The sequence below is a fragment of the Cannabis sativa genome, chromosome 9 (genome assembly GCF_029168945.1).
Source record: "Cannabis sativa cultivar Pink pepper isolate KNU-18-1 chromosome 9, ASM2916894v1, whole genome shotgun sequence".
NCBI lineage: Eukaryota > Viridiplantae > Streptophyta > Magnoliopsida > Rosales > Cannabaceae > Cannabis > Cannabis sativa.
This window is the reverse complement of record NC_083609.1, coordinates 30191858-30197857: the sequence shown is the minus strand read 5'-3', so window position 1 is coordinate 30197857 and position 6000 is coordinate 30191858. Positions and strand designations below refer to the sequence as shown.

Genomic DNA, 6000 nt, shown 5'->3' with positions numbered 1-6000 from the left:
TCAGATTGAGTGTCCAAGATGAGAAAATCCACAGGGTAATAGAATTTATCAATTTGAATCAAGACATCTTCAACTATTCCCCGAGGTTTCTTAACTGATCGATCGGCTAATTGTAGCACCACAGATGTGGGCTTAAGTTCTCCTAGGCCTAGTTGCAAGTATATGGAATAAGGCATGAGATTTACACTTGCACCTAAGTCCAGGAGGGCTTGGCCAAATTCCTGTTCCCCTATTTGACATGAAATGGTGGGACAACCAGGATCTTTGTATTTAAGCGGTGTCTTGCAGTCGATCACCGCACTAGCTTGTTCTGCCAAGAATGCAGTTTTCTTGACATGGTGCTTCCTTTTGATAGTGCATAGATCCTTGATAACTTTGGCATAAGCCGGTACTTGCTTGATTACATGAAGTAATGGCAAATTAACCTTAACTTGTGTCAAAAAGTCAAGGATTTCACTATGACTTTCCAGTACCTTCCCAGTGGATTTCAAAGCCTGAGGAAAGGGCACCTTTACTGGAAGGTTCTGTGGCACATCAGCATCTGGAGCGGGCATTGGTACACTAGTGGTCTTAGGTAATGGTGATACCGTACTTTGACCACTTCGGGTAGTAATAGCATTAACCCCTTTGAGATTAGACTCTGAAGGAGCGGAGGTTTGTGCCATATGTTGCCCTTTGGGAGTGATTAGAGGCTGAGCGGGAAGCTTACCACGCTCTTGAATGACTGAAGAATCATTTAACTTTGTTATTTGAATCTTTATGTCCTTCAATTCCTCTATCACCTGAGTGAAATAAGTCCTGAACTCTAGTTGGGATTCTGCGAGAATTTTCATGGAACTCTCAAGAGAATTCTTTTGTTGATCAGGCCTCCATTGGCTCCCAGATGCTTGATTTTGACTTGTATCCTTCCAACTGAAATTGGGATGGTTACGCCAACCAGGATTGTATGTGTTGGAGTAGGCATTATAAGGCTTCTTGTAATCCCCTAAGGCATTACACTGTTCCTCATCTCCTCCCCTTAACATACTAAGACTAGGGCACTCTTGTGGTTGATGATCAGTCCCTCCACAAATGAAGCATGGTTCTTGCTTTTCAACTTTTGCAGCCATCTGGAGTGCTTTACCTTCTTGAGTTTTGAAAGTCTCAAATTGTTTTTTCAGAGCTTCAAGTTGAGCTTTCACACTGTCCTCCTCCTTCAATTGGTAGACTCCAGCTGTTTGTGGCTTGTCCGTAGGACTGGGCGCACTCCATGTGTATGATTTTTCAGAAATTTCTTCAAGATATTCCAAAGCTTCTTCGGGATCTTTCTGTAGGAAGTCGCCATTGCACATCATTTGTACGAATTGTCTTTTGTCGGCTGTGAGACCGTCGCAGAAATAGCTGACAAGACGCCAACTTTCGTATCCATGATGTGGGCACTGGCCCATCAAATCTTTAAACCTCTCCCAGACCTGATGAAACGTTTCATGGTCCTTTTGGGTGAAGGTAGAGATTTGCCTCTTAAGGCTGCTAGTCTTATGGGGTGGGAAAAATTTAGAGAAAAATGCTTTTGTCATTTCGTCCCAAGTCCCAATAGACCTTGGCCTTAAGGAATACAACCAGCTTTTGGCTTTATCCTTGAGTGAGAAAGGAAAGAACTTCAATCTCACCAAGTTAATGATGTCAGCTTGGTTGTTGAATGTGGCCACCACCTCTTCGAAGGCCTGAATATGCACATATGGACTCTCATTTTCCATACCATGAAAGGTTGGTAAAAGTTGAATCATGCCAGGTTTGAAATCGAAGTTGGGCATATTCATGGGATACATTATGCATGAAGGTGTGGCCGTACGCGTAGGATGTAGATAATCCTGTAGCGTTCTTGGTTGGATTTCCTGTTGTTGAGCCATCATTGGAAGTGCAGGAAGTATGGGTGATGGTGGTGAATGAGAACGAGTGGAAGAAGACGATTTAGGAGAGTTTTCTAAAATTTCAATTTGTTGTTTTACAAATCTCCCTAATTTGTCTCTATTTCGTGACATTCACTTTTTTTTTTTTTTGAGTGTGTGTATTTTCACTTGTTAAATAATGTAAATTACAACTATGTAATAATGCAAGGGTATTCACACAAGATATTCCCAGGCCGATTGGGAAGGTTGCCAAGGTACCGCTTCGTCCCACACTTTTACTAGAACTCCCCGGGGTTGCTAGAAAGTGTAGAGGGTACTCTATCACAAACCTTTAAAGCCAATCTTTCTTAGACAGAATGATCTCAGTTTGTACCACTTTTACCATTACACAATTGGGTTTACAATAAAAAGTTTATGAAAATATTTTATGCACAATTTTTTTTTTTTTAGCCTAAAGGATAAAAGTCTACAACTAACCTAAAATAAATAAAAAAATGGCTAATCCTAAAAAAAGTACACAAAATAAAATAATGTTAAGAAAAAAAAAACTAACACCCTAATATAGTAGCAAAATAATAAATACAACTAACAAATAAACTAAACAAAAAAGGACTTGCTTTTTTTTTTTTTTACTAAAAGAGTAAAGAATAATAATAATAATATATAATGATTTTTTTTTGAATCTATATATAACTTAAAAAAAAATTCTAAATTATATTATACTAACTAAAAAGTTTTTTTTTTCGATGTAAACAAATAAAGAGAGACAAAAAAAAATAAATAAATAAAACTACTATACTAACCTCTTGTAGCGCAGAAACCTCCCCGGCAACGGCGCCAAAAATTGATGTCGCCCAATTAGTTACACTGCGGTCGCGGTAGTAAACGGGCTATATGTCGTATCCACAGGGAGGAAAAATACACTCAAAAGGACAGTTAGTAATTTTACGAGAATAAAATAAGAACCTTGAATGTGATGTGAGAATATTGAGAAAATGATTTTCAAAAATTAAACAAGTAATAAAAATGAGAAGTGATCAGAAAATGATTATGGAAGACACAAGCTTTGTACATGCAATTATATTTTCATAATAAAATTGATTCCTTAACCTCAACTATAATTCTACACCATTAATTATAGTTGGAAAATGTGTATAATTAAGCCCACTAGAAAAATATGTTCTCTAATTAAATTAATACTACTTCTAAAAATACTATCATATCATATAATTTAAATCGACAAAATACCACCGGCAGAATGCAGTAAAAATCATATAATATAATAAACACCCTAATAATTAATAGCCTAACTTACATAAGAAAAGCATGACTGAACTTATATAAAAGGTACTATTAAATTTAAAGTGCAATTTAGAAGAAGAGAAATTTAATATAATAAATATGGAAATGAAGAACAAAGAGAATCAATATATTAGAAAAATAAAAATTACATGAACTTACACTTGAGTCTTGCCAAAGAAATTAGCCTAGAAAAGGCATTGTCTTTACACCAAAATTAATAAAGTAAAATAAAGAAGAAGGAAAGAAAAAGATAAAATTTTGGTATAATAACACTACTAAAATCTGATGCCTTTTTCACTACATTTGATTCTCTATTTATAGAGAAACTAAGACCCCAAATCTGGTACAATTAGTGGGCAAATAAGTGGAGAAAATGGCTTCAAATTCGTAGTGAAGTGGAGCACATGAGCGTCAACTGGTAGTTATGATGGAGTAATTGATCTGTTATGGGTAAAGTCATGTGTGCAAGATAATAAATTCAGCTTAATGACATGGCTCTTGGACGTGGCAATATATAAAGCATGGCTGAAAGATGCTACTCTCACTTGGACTTGGAACTTCCCATATTAAAAGGAATGAAATGAAGGTGGCCTTGGCTCACAACGTGAGGTGGTTTAGTGATTGGAGAGATAACTTTGACTTGCCTCTTGTTGGAGAGAATGATCCATATTTTTCTTTTTGGTCGAATATAACACGAAGCCCAATTTCTTGATTGAATAAGATTAGGCTGAGATGTTGACTCCAAATGGGCTCAATTTGTTGTACTCATTTTTATGACCGCCTTTTGCATTTCTATCACAAATTTGCACAAATCTTAAAATTAATAGAAAATTAGATTAAGTTAAATATTTTCAAGTTAGATAATTGTTTTATATTTAAACTCGTGAAAATAAATAATTTAACTCTAATTATTCACACAATTAAAAGTTTAAAATATACAAATTTGAGCATTAATCATGATGTGATAATCAGCCATGAAGTATACTTACACTTGGAGTAAGTGTTATGTTCTTTCCAGGACCTTGGTAAAGTATACTAGTTTCGAATGTATGGAGTATACATTGGACTGGACCGATATTGAACTTAGTCAAGATATTATAAACTTACCGTTGTATCTTTCCAAGTCAATATCACTAGTTGATCTTAGATTAAAAGAATCTAAATCCTGATATGCTTAGGCTCAATCTCAGGAGTGCTATTCATGTTCTTTGATTTATTAGTTAAGCCTACTTTTGGGTCAGGGTGATACGTATATTTTGGGAACATGATAGTATGACTGAGTGGGAGCGTTGAACATAAATATGGAATCTATAGCTTCTACTGGTGTATAGAAGTCAAGTGATGATTCCCTTCGAGCTTAGATAAATAGAAGTAAATGGATGAGCTCTTGTTTCAGTGACTATATCTTAGATCACTAAAACATCATTTACAGGTAGCTAAGTGTTTTAAGGGGCCAAATAAATTGAGGGGTGAAAACGGTAAATTTATCCCATCTCGATGTAAATCATCTATATAGAGGATCTTTGATCACATTAAAATTATAACGATGGTTAAATGGGATAGCATATCTATATCGTGGAACATATAGAATGCTCTATATAAGTCTGAGAGTGCAATTCTAAGTTCTAAGAGTGGATTCAACAAGGAATTAATAAGTTAGGGAATTTACTTGGTAAATTCGGTTCGACTTATTGGAAGCTCAGCAATATAGATCCATGGTTCCCATTCTAGTTGAGATCATACTGTTTGTAAGACTCAATAATTGATTTATGATTAATCAATTATAATTCTAAAGTTAGACTATGTCTAATTTGTGAATTTTTCACTAAACAGGGGTGAAATTGTAAAGAAAAGAGATTCTAGGTTTATTTACTAATTAAGAGACTCTATATGTCTAATTAATAATTATATTAAATGACAATATTATTTAATAATCTATTTTAGTTATTAAATAATTAGTTTTGGCATTTAAATGGTTAGAATTGGAAAATTGGCATTTTTGGGAAAATAGAAATAAAATTATGGAAACTGCAAAATCCAAGTGAGGCCCAATAACACCCATGGCCGGCCACTTGTTGTATGTGCATTTTTCAATTATTGTTTTCATTTTTTTAATGCCAAATTAATTACTAACCTAAACCTAGCAGTTATCTATAAATGGAAAGTGATGGCTCACACCAAATAAGGCAGTTAAGCAATTACTCAGTTGTACAGGAAACTGCCTCTTTCATTAAGTTGAGCTTTTCCTTTTCCCTATATATAGCCTCCCATCTCCTTCTTCTTGAATAAGAGAGATACAATTTCGAAATTCCTAGTGAAAGAGTAGTGCCCACACACAGCAAACAGTACCTCAATCATAGTCTAAAAGATTGTGAAGGATCAAATCCAAGAGAAGGACATTCGGGCTCAGATCTTGATTATACTCTGCAACAGAAAGGATTCAAGGGTTAGAGATCTGAGTGGAAGGAGACATATTATTCCGCTGCAACCAATGTAAGGTTTTCTTAACTTTATATGTGTTTTCTTTTTATCGTTTTAGAAGTTCACATTTAGGTTGTTAATCAACATACTTGTGAGTAGATCTAAGATCCTGGTAAAATAATTCCAACAATCAATAGGAGCAAGTTCAAAGTCTTCTTCTTGCTCGTTCATGCACTAGATTACACCTAAAATAGAAAAAAAAAATACAGCACAACAAAGTGAGGTTAGAACCTCAAACCAGAAAATAAATTGCAAAATACTTAATAATACACAATTTTTAGTTTCAATCCCCAGCAACGACGCCAAAAACTTGTTGTGAAAATTATGT

General features: G+C 34.8%; 1 non-coding gene across 1 annotated transcript; it reads left to right on the top strand.

Annotated features, from left to right (window-relative positions):
• Window positions 1–1401: 1401 nt before the first annotated feature.
• On the top strand, window positions 1402–1508 carry LOC133031594 (small nucleolar RNA R71). Its single transcript, XR_009684698.1, has one exon. It is a non-coding gene; the product is annotated as a small nucleolar RNA R71 (small nucleolar RNA).
• Window positions 1509–6000: the final 4492 nt, after the last annotated feature.